Below are 17,033 nucleotides of genomic sequence, written 5' to 3'. Positions count from 1 at the left end.
TGTTATATGAGATACTTCAATGTTTTCCTATGTAAATAAGCTTAGTCTTTTTTCTAGGATCTCCTTTTAGTTGACCTTGTACCAGTGAATGTACAGTATATGAGGGACTGAATGTAGGAGTCTCAGAAGTAATGTTGGAGAACCCCGAACGGTGCACGTTGGGCAGAACAGTCACCATTGACGTCCAGTTGTGCAACACCTGTCTGTGATGTAGGCATTGTTTCAGCATGCGGCTGTTACCATGGTGGAGTCTGGAACAGCAGCTCCCGAACGGCGAGTATCGGAAGTAGCCACTGCTGCACTGAACTGTAGTCCCATTGGAAACATAACAGAAACGCAATAGCTCAGACAAAGTCATTCGAGCGGCCTATTCTTGTTATGGGTGTATAGTTTAAGAAAACGTTTGAAAACATCATGGAGGTAACACCAACAACACCAGAGAAAGACAAAATAACGCCCCCAGAAATATTGAAAGGAGACATAACGCTTCCAGTAGGACATGTTATTGCTACTGCACCAAGGGAGCGGTTGCGTCACATTCGCTTTATCTCACCCTCATCGTTTCTATTTCCGTTTGCCAGACTGTAAGCCGGGAGTATTTGCCCAAATCGCGGAGGCAACATTCTGGCCTCGCGAGACTACCATGGTGGCGACACTGTTTGTTATCAGTGATGTCAGCATGCAGACAGATGGCGTACATCATCTCCAAATTTGGGCATCGTTTCAGCTGGCGGCTGTTACCATGGTGGAGACACGGTTTAGTATCAGTGATGTCAGCATGCTCATCTCCAAATTTGGGCATTGTTTCAGCATGCGGCTGCGACACTGTTTAGTATCAATAATGTCAGCATGCACACAGACAGTCAGACGTTGGCCGGCAGACGGACAGACATTTGGTAAATTAATAGTTAGTAGGGATGGGACGATCTGTGATATCGTTTATCGTGATAAAAAACACTCAAGATAATCATATCGTGGAGATTTAATTTATCGTGATATCGTCCTCCGTCATGCACTGGGATCAATTCACCTTTTATTTGCAGAGCTGCATATCCGGTACCACTTAAACCCTCTATAATTGGTAAAAGGTACTTATAATATACGTACTTGATACAGTCTTTTTCACACTCTATCAAATTGTCTTTGCCAAAAAATAGCCGATCTTCTATTTGTTTGGCAAATGTTCCGCCCCAGGATAATGTATTTTGATTATCGCGATAATATCGTAAATCACGATTTCTTTTGCCACAATAATCGTGATATGAAATTTTCAAATCGTCCCATACCTAATAGTTAGATAATTGCGATTAATAATTGCGTGACTGGCCTAACGATTTGGATGCTGGGCTTTACGTGGTTACGTGGTTGACGGACGCAGGGCCAGTTAGCAGCGAGGCTAACCTGTGCAGTCGTGGCACATCGTTCCAGCGCTGCTGCTGCTGCTACAGACTGTTGGTCCTCCTGTCAGAGACGGGGCGTCCCGCAGGGAGCCGTGGTCATCACTGGCACAGCTGGCCCTCACAGCCATCCTCCATTTGCTCCGTAATTGCTTTTTTGTTAGAGGTTATTATGGAGTGATTAGCACAAAAGAAACGGAAGGTCCCCGTAATCATGAGACTTTCAGCGTCCTCATTGTTGTCATGGTGTGTTTTCTTTCTCTCTCTCTCTCTCTCTCTCTCTCTCTCTCTCTCTATCTCTCTCTCTCTCTCTCTCTCTCTCTCTCTCTCGTTCACTCTCTCCCCCAGGGACGTGCAGAGAATGTTAGAGAGGCAGGGGCTGACATTTCTAAAAAGGGCCTTTTGGTGAAAATATCGAAAATAGCAGACCTCGTGAGCTTGAAGGTTGGCTATTTTCAATGCTTGACTTCTACACAGAGAGGGCGATTCTTTCAACATGCTGCATTCAAGTTCAGGAGAGTTTGGACAAGGCAATTCTCTTGAATGCTGCCTTCAGGTATGGCATGGAAAGAGGGGCATTTGCGTTTCTTTCACCTTAAAGGAGTAGTTCACCCCCAAAATGACTTTCTTTCCATTGATTACTAATGCCATGGAGACTTGAGTTCAATAAATTTTTTTGGTATTTGTCACATTCTTAAGACAATAATTTGATGACAATAAATTGACCCCCGTTGACTCCGGATGGGGACCCAAATGCATTTGGACCAAAATGCATTTGGGTCCTTGTCGGCAAGAGGCGCCTGCCGTTGATAGGGCTGTCGGAAGTTCTCGGAACCCGTCGATGGAAAACCGAGCATGCTCAGTCTTTTGCAATCGGTCAGTAGAATTGAGGCGACTTGACCAGTGTTGATTTTCTCGACTAAAACTATGACGAAAAATGGTTGTCGAACTAGACTAAAACGTTAGGGAGGGACTCGTTTATGTTTGGTTGCTCTGAGGTGTTGCGCAGCGCGACGCGTTGTGAGCTTGTAGATCTGCTATTTTCAGCACACAACCAAGCGTAAAATCATTACGATGCCATCAAGGCCTGCCAAAATACATTCCAGTTGACTAAATCAACTGTAGATTTAGTCGCCTAAAATCTTATGATATTTAGTCGACTAAAATTAAGCTAAAACTAATACTTTTCAGGGGACTACATTACGACTGAAACTAAATGACATTTTATTCAAAAGACTATGACTAAAACTAAATCAAAATTTGCTGTCAAAAACAACACTGGACTTGACTTGATACTCCTGCAGAGTGGACATTTAGTTTGCTGCTGCTGCAGAAACCAAGCCTAAATAAGCAACATACATTTTCCCGTGGCACATTTTAACTAAATACCATGTTCTCAATCTCAACTCTCAATTCCTTCCTATACCAATCGAGTCCAAAGGAAAATAGTAATAGCGCTGCTGTGCTTTGTTTTGACGAGAGAAGCTGCGGTTGCCAAACTCTGAGTGAGCCAAACTGTGAGTGAAACAAGCGACCAGGTCTGTGAAAACAAGCCCAACAGTTTCACCACTTGAGCTCTATTACATTAGCTGTTTTCTAGAAGAATGTTGAGAGGCCAAATAAGCAACTACACTTCAGAAACGAGCCCAAACAAAAGCAACCCGCGACTAGAGACTTTACAGGAAAATTTGACCAAAGTCGCTTATAATGAGCAAACCTGGCAACGCCCCAGTTTAGAGCTGCAGGTTCATGTGCGTCTCGTCTGAATGCAATCTTCCTTTGCCCGACTTTTAAATGCCAAGTTTGCCACCAAATGTCACCGACTGCCAGTCTGCCAGGAGTTGGAAAGAGTTTCTTGTCGGCTGTTTGGTGTGGAGACACCTTTAGTAAAAACTGCATTTGTGGTCTCGAGAGGGCACTTTTTTTTACAGATGGATAAAAGGGCAGGGGCTCAAGCCCCCTTTGATGTCTGTGTGTGTGTGTGTGCACGTGCCTGCTCCCCCCCACCCCTTCTTCCCTATCTGTCTGGTCAGGTATAGGCCCATGCTGTCCATGCCATTATTCTGCCAGTGGAGGTTGTGGAGGTGGAGGAGGAGGTTCCTCTCTGGTCCCCGGGGGACGTGTCTTCCCCTAATAAACAGCTCTCAGTATTTGTCTAATTTCTCCTTATTAATGCGGTGGTGTCTGGGTGTGCAGAGCCACTCGGTCTGCAGTAATGGGGGGCCCTAATGTCTCCTGCAGAGGCAGGGCTGCACTAGCACGGGGGGGTCGTCATTAATGTTTTATAATTTAATCAGGCTTTACTCTCTAGTCTCTAGTATGCCTAGGGGTGGGTGTGTGTGTGTGTGTGTGTGTGTGTGTGTGTGTGTGTGTGTGTGTGTGTGTGTGTGTGTGTGTGTGTGTGTGTGTGTGTGTGTGTGTGTGTGTGTGTGTGTGTGTGTGTGTGTGTGTGTGTGTGTGTGTACGTTAGAGAGAGGGAGAGATGGGTAATGAAAGAATAAATAATAAGCACTAAGGCAGGGAAATGTACCTGTTTGTTATAACCTTCCTTTTCAGACTCACCTCACCGCCTCTCACCAGTCAAGCCACGTGGGGTGGCTCAGAGTTAGCCTGGCGGTGCCAGCCTCTATCACACGCTTCGTTTTGGGAAGAGAGTCTGGGATTGCAAGGAGAGATTCCATTTCTGGGGGGCGGGCTAAAGCCTGGTGAACTCAGCCAGAGCTCTAAATTGCTCCCTTTGAACTTCAAAGGGGTTGTGCAATAAGGTAATTGATTGGGCCATAAAAGTGTCAAGACCTCGTTAGTGATCTCCCTAATCAATGAAAGCATCAAAGACAACTACCTGTTTGATGCCTGTCATAGAGGGGAGGGGGGGATGTTTTTGTGTCCACACAGCCTACAGCCCTGATTGGCTAACCCTTTCTGGTAGCTGGTGGAAATGGATTCTCAATGGTGAGGGGCCAGAACCAGGCTAGCTCAGAGTAGATGACAGAGTACAGCATCTTGCAATGGGCCTGGTACCCATCTGGGCCAGATACCCGTGTACCTGACAAAATACTTTAAAAACGTCAAGGATGTCCACAATTACAACACCAGAGGCAGCGCCACAGATCACGCTCAACCCAGAGTCAACTCAAACAAAGGGTCAAACTCGTTTTCCTGCTATACCACCAAAATGTGGAACGCCTTACCGAAGGCCTTAAAGGAGTGCAAATCCTTTGAAACCGCCCTGAAAAACCACGTACAAGCGGAAGCCGCTCGAAACTGGTAATAATAAACCTAGCCTATAGCCTTACCCTCCCCCGGACCCTTCTAACTTTATTTTTTGCATTTTTTTTTCTTTTCTTTTGTTTACAAGTGTTTCTTTTTTTGCGGAAGATATCTACTGCATAGTACTGCGTATGAGTTCATGAGAAGGATTTAGACGGAAATAAGCTTTGCTTTGGGGTGCAATCCATCACCCCGCCAAGCCTGGGCCGCTCAATTGGGGGTCACCTCAGAGCGTTTACCTGCTAACACCGCTAATGGAGGTCCGCGATTTGCATAAGCCTTAGTAGTTGGGGAGGAGTGGCGTTGGGACGGGCAGACAAGCTGCTGGGCGGGGGAACCGGCGCTCTCTCGTCGAACAAATGAGAACCATTCATCACGTCTTGTGTTTGCTTGTATGCACCTTTCCCCATGAACAATTAATCCGTTTAGGCCTAGAATTACTGAATGTTTATTAACTATTGAAAAATAGCAGATATACAAGCTCACAGCGCGGCACCGAGTGCCGCGCTGCGAGCTTGTAGATATGCTATTTTTTTTTAAAGTCGTGAAAAATTTGTGCAAATCTTTGAATATATGTACTGTATTTTTAAAGCGAATGTTTGTAACTGAAGTTTTGCTTCTGGGGCAGTGGGGGGGTCCCTGGAACTAAATATTTTGAGATGGGGGTCCGTGGCCTCATACATATCATTTTGGGGGTCCTTCACATGAAAATGTTTGAGAACCACTGACACATAGAAACATAGGTTTTTAAAAAAAACCTTTGAAGGATTCAAAAGACACTGACATAGAAACATAGGTTTTTCAAAAACCTTAGAAGGATTCAAAAGACACTGACCTAGAAACATAGGTTTTTCAAAAACCTTAGAAGGATTCAAAAGACACTTATCCACAACTTTCCAACATCCCATCGTGCATTGCGCAGAAGGCATGCAGCATTTCCGGCGCCGCAGCCTACGCAGCCTACAAGCTCACATCGGTTGCATCTGCGACGCGACGTGGAACCGGAAGTGTCTCGCAGATAATGCTCCAGTAAATTCTCGAGGAAACAGCTGGATAGAATTGGGTCAAGATCGGGTCAAAATTTAAATTTTCACGATTTTTCAAAAATAGCAGATCTGCAAGCTCGCAGCGCGGCACTCGGTGCCGCGCTGTGAGCTTGTATATCTGCTATTTTTCAGTAGTTAAAGCATTGAATACGCAATGATGCGTACCTGGTCCAAATGGTTTAATTAATGTGCTGCAGACCTTTTAGTTGTATTCATTATATTACCTTCTCGTTCCATCCTTTCTCTCTATCTCTGTCTCTCATACTCGCGAGCGCTCGCTCTTTCTCCCGCTCTCTTTTGTCTCACTTTGAGGGTCTGTCACTGCGGCATCGTCGGCCCCTCCCGCTCGCTGCGAGTATAATTCCATTTATTAATTTTCTTGTCTTTATTCACAGAGGCTGGTATTGTTTCTTTTTTTATCCCCCCTCAACAGCCGAGGGGCTTCCGTGTTTACAGTCATCGATCCCCCCCCCCCTCCCCTCCCCTCCCCTCCCCTCCCCTCCATTCCCATGCTTGGTATTTTATATTTTTAGTAGCTCATGTTTTACTCACTGGTAGAAGGGGTTTCTCTGTGATATAATGCTGACGATGTCCTCTGGTACTTTAGGCTAGTCAATCTGAGGTTTGACCTAAAAGAAATTTGCAATAGTAATGGTTCAAGGTGTTTTATGATCCTTAGAGTCATCCAAAAAACATGTTAAAAATGTACCATTTTATTCTTAGTGGATCAAGGTGAATTCATGGGGTTCAAGTTTGGGTCCCTTCACTTACTATACAGGAAAAAAAGAATGTGAGGGGTCTAACTAGGGTTTTTTTCATGATTCTGAATCCATTGCAAGCATTTGTTTTGCACAAAAAACATTCCTCAGGCTAAAACGGGACACAACAAAACTGAGCTGACCCCAGAAAAGTGATGACTCATCACTAAACCATAGTTTTGGGGGTCAGTTTTTAGCCCGATGCACTGAAACAAATGACTTCTTCCACCACTGCACCATACACACATCCTCAGTATCAGTTTAACACCGTGTTCAGTTATCACTCCGGATTTTGCATTGTACAGACAACCTACCGTCCCTGCGATGCTTGTGTGTGTGTGAGTGTGTGTGTTTGTGTGCGTGCGTGCGTGTGTGTGTTTGTATGCGTGGGTGCGTGTCATCATGATGTTTGGGGCCCTGTCCAGATGAACCCAGGTTATTCATAGTGCTCCTCCTGTGCTGCATGCGGTGGATTGGCCTACTCGAGAGGTCCTCGTTTTTTTATGTGAGATCAATATATATCGCTGGATATTTACCTAAGCAATTCAGGTTAAGTGCCTGCGGCTGTCCCAGAGGAAATAGACACACAAGGCCCACGTGGGAATAGTAAACAGATAGTTCCTAGACGGGAGGAGTTGTCAGCATCAATCAGCTGCCACTCACCATTACCAGAGACATCCATTAGAAACATGTCCTTTGTCGTCTGTTTGTTGATTAGCACTGGCAGCCCCGTATCGCAGAGTATCGTTTTTGTTTTTGTGCTGGAGAGCCCTGGTGGCATGACTTCTTCAAATATTAACCCATTTACGTCTAGAATTATTGAATGCTTTAACTATTTAAAAATAGCAGATATACAAGTTCACAGCGTGGCACCGAGTGCCGCGCTGCGAGCTTGTAGATCTGCTATTTTTTTTTTAAAGTGAAAATGTGTGCAAATCTTTAAATATAATATATATTTTTTAAAGCAAACGTTTGTAACTCAAATTTTGCTTCTGGCTGGTCCCTGGAACTAAATATTTTGAGATGGGGGCCTGTGGACAAATTCATATCATTTTGGGGGTCCTTCACATAAGAACCACTGACATAGTAGTCTCTCAAGAACAGACTAACTGAGCTGAGCCAGTTAAGTGAAAAGGACCTTTTCTTTGACGATGGCTGGCCAGATTGCTGACATAGAAACATAGAGGATTCAAAAGACACTTCGGGTCACAGAATCGGGTCAAAATTCGAATTTTCACGATTTTTCTGAAATGGCAGATCTACAGTACAAGCTTGCAGCGCGGCACTCGGTGCCACGCTGTGAGCTTGTATATCTGCTATTTTTCAGTAGTTAAAGCATAAAATAATAATACACAATAATGTGTACCCGTTCTGAATAGGTTAAAGCTTGTATATCTGCTATTTTTCAGTAGTTAAAGCATAAAATAATAATACACAATAATGTGTACCCGTTCTGAATAGGTTAAAGCTCATACATGAGTTATTTGTATTTTACATGTTTGCCATGTTTTGTTCGCTGCCTTAGCTAATAGCGTCATAGCGGGAGAGCCATGAATAATAGATAAAGCAAGCCGTGATAAATGATGCTTTTTGCCTTGAACTCTAATCTCCGCGGCTGCCTGCGTCGTCGTGCTCACTCATTGGTCAGGCACGGAGCTCTCCTCCTCACTGGGAGACCGTGGATCCAGAACCGGTAGAGGAATTGGAATCGGTTCCATATCACATTTGTAACCGTTTCCGGAATCCCACTGTCAGAGCTGGTTATGTGGATAGGGGTGTCACACCAAATTCTGGGCCCTGGGTACAAGGATTCACTCACATTTTGTGCTTTAACTTAGAGTGCCGCGCTGTGAGCTTGTATATCTGCTATCTTTGAAAAAACATGAAAATTTGTGCGGAGTCTAAATATTTCAAATCCTTCTACGTTTTTTTAGGGTTAGGGTTAGGGTTAGGGTTATGGTTATGGTTAGGGTTAGTCATGTCATGTCATGTCATGTCATGTCATCAACATGCATCTGTCCCATCTAGCGCCACCATCAGGCCGATTTTTGCAAAACACATTTTTGGACACTGCTCCTACAGATTTTGCCCTAAAATCACGCAAAGCGGTACACAGTATCTCTAAAGTCATGTCATCAACATGGATCTGTCCCATTTCCCATATTCCCTCCTGATTGGCTACCATTGCCTTCTAAAGTTTATGTATGCGACCTGACGGTCGCTTATCTCCCGATTAGGGAGTCTTACTGGTAGTTATACAAACACTGCCGGACTCTTCACTCATCCTCACTCGCTAATGGAAACACACGATGGACGCGGCGTCCGGCGTGGAAAGGCATGGCGTTGCTACTGTAAAGGGAACGTGGCTTAAGGGTCCATTTGGAACCCCTCTATAGGAATCGTTAAAGGGGGCCGTTAAGGAATGGGACCGTTAAGGAATGGGACCGTTAAGGAATGGGACCGTTAAGAGGGAATCGTTAAGGTTAAGGAACCTGAACCATTAGAATCCTAAAGGATCCCGACCCTACCTCAGACAATGTATCACTGAGTTTGTATTTGCTGGGATATAGGGGTGGGCGATATGGTGCTAATTATCATTGAGACGATACAATGTCTCCACAATATGCCTTTTCAGAGATATATCGTGATACAATGAGATTCATTGCAAAATTTAATTTAAACCTGCATTTTTGTCTAAATCAGTATTTCTCAAACTCTGAAATGTCAAGGTCTCCCCTTAACTCTGACAGTATACAAATGAAACCAAATGGACCCGTAAGGGTCCATTTGGTTTCATTTGTATACTGTCAGACTCAGAGTTACATACTTGTAAGGGTCAATTCAGACCTCCCAAAAGGAACCCAGAGAGTCCCTGGACCCAACATTGAGGACCACTGGTCTAAATAGTCTGATACTCCTTTTTCTTTTGGTTTTTGTTGCCTTGTAGGTGGTTGTACTGTTAAGTAACTTAACCAACATGAAAAAGAATCGTGATAAGATTGTGTATCGTGATACAGTTTGGGAAAATATTGTGATATTGTATTTTTCCATATCGCCCACCCCTACTGGGATAGCGATAACGTTTCTGTAATCCGACGCCAGGTGGTGAAGAGATTGGATGGGACTCCATTTGGGTTATAGATTCAATATGATTGCTGAAAATCCAACTGTCCAACACGGCTGATGATGATCATGTGGAAAGAGACAGTGTTTCTGGTCACACTCGTGTTGTATGCTGTAGTGCTTACAACCCCTTAGGGAAATACATGTTTCTTGTAGGGCTCTGCAGTGTCGCTGTTTGTGTTTTGTTCCCTGATTTACTCAAGGTTCTTCCGCCTACCATGTGCTAAAGCCACAGCAGAACAAGCATCAGCAGCTAGGCAGTGTGGCCAGGGGCGTCACAAGGGGGGGGGGATGGGACTGAGTTAGTAGGGCCCAAGGTGGAGGGGCCCTTAATTATTTTATACTTTAGCCATTGAAAAATAGCAGATATACAAGCTCACAGCGTGGCACCAAGTGCCACGCTGCGAGCTTGTAGATCTGCTATTTTTGAAAAGTCCTGAAAATGTGTGCAAATCTTATTGAATATATGTATTTTTTAAAGCGAACATTTGTAACTCAAATTTTGCTTCTGGGGGGGGGGGGGTCCTTGGAACTAAATATTTTGAGATGGGGGTCCGTGGCCAAATACATATCATGTGAAGGGGGTCCTTCACATGAAAAGGTTTGAGCATCACTGACATGGAAACATATAGCTTTTTTTCAAAATACCTTAGAAGGATTTGAAATTATTCAGACTCAAAAATAGCAGATGTAAAAGCTTGCAGCGCGGCACCACGCTGTGAGCTTGTAGATCTGCTATTTTTCCATAGTTAAAGCACTAAATGTGAGTGAATCCTTGTACCCAGGGCCCACTATTTGTGTGTGGCAGGACCCCCCCCCCCCCCACACACACACTCTGAAGCAGAGCGATAAAAAAACACGCCTTCAGAGACCTTGGGAATTCACACACATCTGTGTGTGTTTCTCTCACACACACCATTAAACACACACACACACACACACACACACACACACACACACACACACACACACACACACACACACACACACACACACGATTAAACACACACACTGTATGCAAGATACTGGGGCTTAAACCCATGAGAACCGTGAAAGCATCGTCATTTGTGTCATTTTAGATTTTATTCCAAAAATAGCAGATCTAAAAGCTCATAGTGTGTCACTTACTTTGTGCCGTTCTATGAGCTTGTAGATCTGCTGTTTTTGGGGAAAAGAATTTGTAAATCGTATAGATTATTTTAAAGCAAACGTTTTAACTCAAATCTTCGCTTCCTGGGGTCAATGGAACGAAATGTTTTTAGATGGGTGTCCGCGGCCAAATTCCATGAAAAAATCACCAATGTGAAGTGAGCGGTGGTCGTGCTTGCATAACATCTTCAGACTAGGATTTGAGGATGTACAGGCTATGCTACACACACACGTTTTGCTATGGCAAAACGCTGAGGAAAAAGGCTACAGACACACGCACAGCCACTCTATGGAGCGGTTTGCACAAGAGCAAATAAAGTTTAAAAAAAAAAAAAAAAAAAACGTGGGATTTAGGGGCGCCCGCTGGCCTAGTGGTCAAGGCGCATACCACGTACTCAGGCTATGATGCCTGCTGGCGTCGCCGGTTCCATTCCCGATCCGGACGACCTTTGCCGCATGTCATTCCCCATCTCTCTCCCCGTTTCCTGTCAGTCTACTATCCTATCAAAATAAAGGCTTAAAGGCGAAGTTCACCCCCAAATGACTTTTGGGGGTGAACTTTTTTTTCTATTGATTACTCACGCCATGGAGACTTGAGTTCAATAATATTTATTTGTATTTGTCTCATTCCTAAGACAAAAAAATGGATTATAGTAAATTTACCCCCATTGATTCCGCCGGAATCAATGGGGGTACATTTATTGTAATCGAATTGCTGTCTTAGGAATGCAAGAAAAAACAAAAAATATTATTGAACTCAAGTCTCCATGGCATAAGTAATCAATAGTCATTTTGGGGGTGAACTAACTACTCCTTTAAAAAGCCCCCCCAAAAACGTGGGATTTAGAAGACATTTGTGTCCCAATCTCCCCAGGAGCCAGTCATTGCAATTTTTTTCATTTTCATTTTTTCATTTCATTCGAAAGCTGGGGATCATAGCTACAAAATGATATATTGGTTGTGGAGATTGACCCAACAGTTTTGAAGATATGGCTTATAGAATGATGCCATGCTGAAATAGTACTTTTGAGATATTCAAGTTTTAAATAAATTTCTAACCTGCAATGACCTGACTCCGCCACATGGGGAGCAATCTTCAATTCAATCTTCAATTCAAAGAAGCTTTATTGGCATGAGAACACAAACGTTTACACAGTGGTGGAAAAAGTACCAACATTTTATAATAAAGTAAAGTATCAATTCTGCAATGTAGAATCACTCTGTTACAAGTAAAAGTCCAGAATAAAAAATGTACTTGAGTAAAAGTACAAAAGTATTGGTATCCAAATGTACTTAAAGTACCAAAAGTAAAAGTACAAAATGTTTGAAAATAGCAGATCTACAAGCTCACAACGCGTCGCACCGCAATGCGTTGTGAGCTTGTAGATCGTCTATTTTCAAATAGCCTTGGTATAACATAGGGCTAAAGTGGTTTATGTATGTTTTAAACTTTAGTTATTGCTCTCTAAAAAGATAATGCCACAACAGCATCTCAAGCATTATTGGGCTAAATGTAAAGACGCTACAGTGCGCCAACCGTGAAGCAGTTTAACCAATTTGCTACATACGTCTACACAAACGGTCAGATTACAAAGATAAATTGCTTAGTGAAGGCTCACAGATGTCACCATAGGGTACGCTCCAGCAGAATGTCCCGTAATGATCGTATTATTTAATGAGGAGCATTTTAATCCGATCGGTCGTCGTTTCCTTAAAAAGGTATTAATGTATCTAAGTGCAGTACACCTCGCAACCGATGGGGTCGCATGGCTGAAAAACAACAGAAAATGGCATCTGATCGGATTAAAATGCAGTTTATTAAACAATACGAAAGATACGGGTAATTCTGCTTGAGCGTACCATACTGTGACATCTGTGAGACTTCAGTAAGCACGTTATCTTTGAAATATGAAGGTTTTTGTAGACGTACGTAGCAAATAGGATTAACTGCTCAACACAAGGTTGAAGTGAACCTATTACGTGTGCAACAGGGCTAACTGTGCTAAATGTAGCATAATCAGTGTTTGTGTAACTTCAGCCAGAAGGATTATTTGACCTGATAATAAAACACAATCTACAGGCTTAACCGCCTCGCGTTGTGAGCTTGTAGAAGAGAGCAACAATAGAGTTGGGTCACGTTTTATTTGTTTATAGCCTGCAGCTAGCGCTGCAGCTAGCGCTAGCTAACGCTAGCTAGCGTTAGCCGTTAGCCACTCATAGCCAGTCAACCAGAATAGTCTACTCTAAAGTCAACTTTCCGACGGCGAGTGAACGATTGCATTCCATCCATGTTTTCTTGGCTGTCAATTTATTGTCCAAAAAAACAAACACCCTGAACGTTAGAATTAGATAGTTTAGGACGACACTGATCTATTCAATGCTAAGCTAACTCAGTGACAAAGGAAGCTTCCGCACCGGAGCATACGTCACAGACGTCTCCAGGCCGCTCCAGGATCATTTCACCAGCGTAGAAGAAGAAACAGCGGAAGTCAAGAACGGCGGAAGAATAATAAATAATAATACACAAAATCATACATTACGTGGTTAATAATTGTTCATTTGGAACACACGTGGCATTAAATTAATGGGATAAATACTGTGGGTTGCTTCGCTAAGTAATGGAGTCCCGATATTACCGCATTTGGCTACAAACGGCTAACAAAGGCTGGCTAGTTAGCATTTTAGCTAATATAAACTGGGAGGACTAACAGAATTATGTACCGATCTCTCACATTAATTAAAAAAAGTCTTATTTACATGCAGAGTTAAGCTCTGGCGTTTAAGTGAAATGTAGCCTAGATATTATGAGATGCTGTTGTGGCATAAAAAAAAAAAGAGCAAAAAAAAAAAAAAAAATCATTTTGGCTACAGGGAATAATGACAGTCCCCGAGATGACTAGCTGCTGGGGGTGCTGGGACACATTTGTAGAATGGGCCTCTTGTTGCGGGTCTTAAAAGGATGGATGGAACGTTAACAAACATCAGCAGCCACCGCCAGAGATCCAACAACACAGGGAGCCTTACCGCCATATAGGCTCTACCAATATATGAAGGCTCTTGTATGTTTCGCCACCTAAGCTCTTTAATGAAAAGATAAGATACACCGGAGATTCGCCGATATACTTGTTTCATTCGTTTTTTTTTTTGCTCTTTCTTTATGATCAGAAGAATTCGAACGCGGCGCCTCCTTGGCGTCGCCCCGCGAAGAAGAGAGGACGGCAATAACGAGCGGTTTAAAAATCATAGAGTTGTCACCAGGAAGGAATTGATTTAAATGTCAGGGTGCATGGCGTCTCCTCCTCCTCCCCACACTGCTTTATTAGATGTTGTCAGCGAGGTGCGCTGTGGTGTGGTGTGTGAACCGAACCAAGGGCTCCTAGGAGACCAGTCAAAGCCTAGTAGAGATCCATGTAAAGGGACTTTCACAGGCAGCGGCGGTGTGGCGGTCGGCTGGGGGGATCTGGTGGTGGTATAACATCAATAATTCAGTCCAGCATTACCAGGGAGACGGGATGTGGAGGTGTTTTGTGTACACGCGCGTGCGTGTGTGTGCATGTTAGGGAGGGGACGATAAGCGATATTATCGTTTATCGTGATTAAAAACACTCACGATAATCGTATCGTGGAGATTGAATGTATCGTGATATCGTCCTCCGTCATGCACTGGGATCAATTCACCTTTTATTTGCCGAGCTGCATGTCCAGTACCACTTAAACCCTCTAATATTGGTAAAAGGTATATATACTTAATAGCCTATACGTACTTGATACAGTCTTTTTTCACTCTCTATCCAATGTCTTTGCCAAAAAATAGCCGATATACAAGCTCACAACGCGTCACGTTGTGGCCCGTTGTGAGCTTGTATATCGGCTATTTTTTGGCAAATGATCCGCCCCAGGATAATGGATTTTGATTATCATGATAATATCCTAAATCGCGATTTCTTTTGTCACAATAATCGTGATATGAAATTGTCATATCGTCCCATCCCTAGTGTGTGTGTGTGTGTGTGTGTGTGTGTGTGTGTGTGTGTGTGTGTGTGTGTGTGTGTGTGTGTGTGTGTGTGTGTGTGTGTGTGTGTGTGTGTGTGTGTGTGTGTGTGTGTGTGTGTGTGTGTGTGTGTGTGTGTGTGTGTGTGCGCGTGCACGCGTGGGTGTGTAAAGGGGGGTCAATCTAATAGGAATAACACATACAGTATCTCCCAAGTATATTGGAAATGAAGCAAATCCCTGGCGCCCGGGCCTTTATTTTCATAGCGTTTCACACGGTAATACACAAAATATTGAGCCCATAAAAATGCTTAATGAGAGCGCATTGATTTTGAAGAATGTTCTTTTCTTTTTCTCCTCCCTTTTCTGCTCCCCAAGCAACACAACCCAGACAAGAACGTATAGTCTCTCTCTCCGAGCCGGAGAGAGAGTTTAATTTACTGGTGTGTTGTGGCTCCTGCTTTATAAAAACCCCTGCAGTTGAGAGGGGAAGAGAAAAGGGTACAGAGAGAGAGAGAGAGCGAGAGAGAGAGAGCGAGAGAGAGAGACCAAGAGAGCAAGAGGCTATTTCCCCCTCCTGCTTATTAAATTTCCAATCATAGCCTGTGGCGCGATGGCTTGATGCCCATAAAACACCTCTCTCCACTGCGTCTAGTCGTCCAGGCAGAAATTGCCACCGCTCGGGTGGAAACTGGAGTGTTTCCCTAACATTGATTTCTGTGGAGATTGTGGAGGGTGGAAAACACTGGTGTTTAGGCTATCATTATACCTGACACACTGGAGGAATTCCTGCGAGCAGAACATATTAAGCTGAAGCTTTTTGGAGATGCTGCTACTACTAGAGATGTTACCCATGCCGTTTCCCCCTTCCCCATACCGAGTCCCATTTAACCTTCGTATCGGTCGATACCGAGGACCGATCCGATTCCAGTGTGTAATTTAAAAGCCATTTAGGCCTAGAATTATTTGAGCTTGTAGATCTGCTATCTGGCAAAGAGCTTTGGTGTAGAGGGGAAAAAGAGCAGACTAAGTACTAAGAGTGAAAGGTCAAGTATTGACGGTTCAAGTGGTTAAATATCTGAAAACACAAATTGACATGAATCCAAAACACATTGTATGATTGTGCTACCAAACAATGAAACTATGTGGAATGTTGGGTCCCTGCTTCATCTGTTTCTCAACTAAGGGGTCCTTGGCCTGAAATCGTTGAAGACCCCTGCTCTAGAGGCTACCTCAGGTGCTGAGCGAGGTTTGCCGAGGCCATCCCCTGCCTCTGTGTGTTGTGTTTTGGCTGTGGGTTTTTCAGTGCTGCTCGGAGCTGGTCTGGGCTCTGTCTCAGCTATAGGCTTAATCCATTACCACGCTGATCAGGGGTGTGGCATCAAACTCTGGGCCCTGGGTACAAGGATTCACTGCGGGCCCCCGCCCCATGAATGTTCTTCATAGGGGGAGGAGGGGTTTATTTTGTGCTTAACTATTGAAAAATGGCAGATATACAAGCTCACAGCGCGGCACCGAGTGCCGCGCTGCGAGCTTGTAGATCTGCTATTTCTTTCTTTGAATATTTCAAATCCTTTTTTGAAAAACCTATGTTTCCCATCTCAAATATTTAGTTCCAGAGACCCCCTAGAAGCAAAATTTGGGTTACAAATGTTCGCTTAAAAAATACATATACCGGTATTCAAAGATTTGCACACATTTTCACGTCTTTTCAAAAATAGCAGATATACAAGCTCACAGCGCGGCACGCCGAGTGCCGCGCGCCATGCAGCGCGGCACTCGCGCTGTGAGCTTGTCTGTCTGCTCTTTTTCAATAACTAAAGTATAAAATAACTAAGGCCCCTCCACCTTGGGCCCTAGTAACTCAGTCCCACTTTCCCTCCCCCTCCTTGTGACGCCCCTGACCTCGCTGATTGCTGAAGTGATTTCCACCGCGCCCGCCCGGCTCCAGGCTCGGGTCAATTGCAGAGTTAGCAGTAAACGCATCAGCCATACATGGTGAATATCCACGATCACAAGAGTTAAAATTCACCCTCTGTGACTGCCTCAGATTATATTATGTGGATGTATGAAATCCATGAAAGTGAAGAGAAGATTCAGTTCTTATTTTCACATGGTGCATTTCCTATAGCTTAAAGCCCTTGCACACAGGCGCGTTTATCCGCACGGATAAAACTGACAATTTCATTTTTTTTAAGAAAACAATGATTCTCTACGACCTCATGCACACCGGATCCGAATTAGCCGTGTGACGAGTGGCTACGGCCGTGCGTTTTTTTTCTCTCAATCGAACCCAGTTC

The 17,033-nt window shown here is 43.9% G+C and overlaps 1 protein-coding gene and 1 pseudogene across 2 annotated transcripts in view; one reads left to right on the top strand and one right to left on the bottom strand.

The window, feature by feature from the left end:
• Positions 1-1,528, bottom strand: part of LOC308294952 (protein-lysine N-methyltransferase EEF2KMT-like) — a 38,070-nt pseudogene extending 36,542 nt beyond the window's left edge. Inside the window, exon 1 of the transcript in view lies at positions 1,402-1,528. The product of the transcript in view is annotated as a protein-lysine N-methyltransferase EEF2KMT-like (transcript). The remainder of the gene's footprint in view (positions 1-1,401) is intronic.
• The window catches only part of ttc28 (tetratricopeptide repeat domain 28), a gene marked incomplete at its 5' end in the record, with an annotated part of 518,726 nt that overhangs the window by 51,772 nt on the left and 449,921 nt on the right, over positions 1-17,033 (top strand). The window lies entirely within an intron of this gene.

Source organism: Nannobrachium achirus (genome assembly GCF_963921795.1).
Source record: "Nannobrachium achirus genome assembly, chromosome: 12".
Taxonomy (NCBI): Eukaryota; Metazoa; Chordata; class Actinopteri; order Myctophiformes; family Myctophidae; genus Nannobrachium; species Nannobrachium achirus.
Note: the sequence above shows the minus strand (reverse complement) of the source record. Positions and strands in the feature narration are given on the sequence as shown.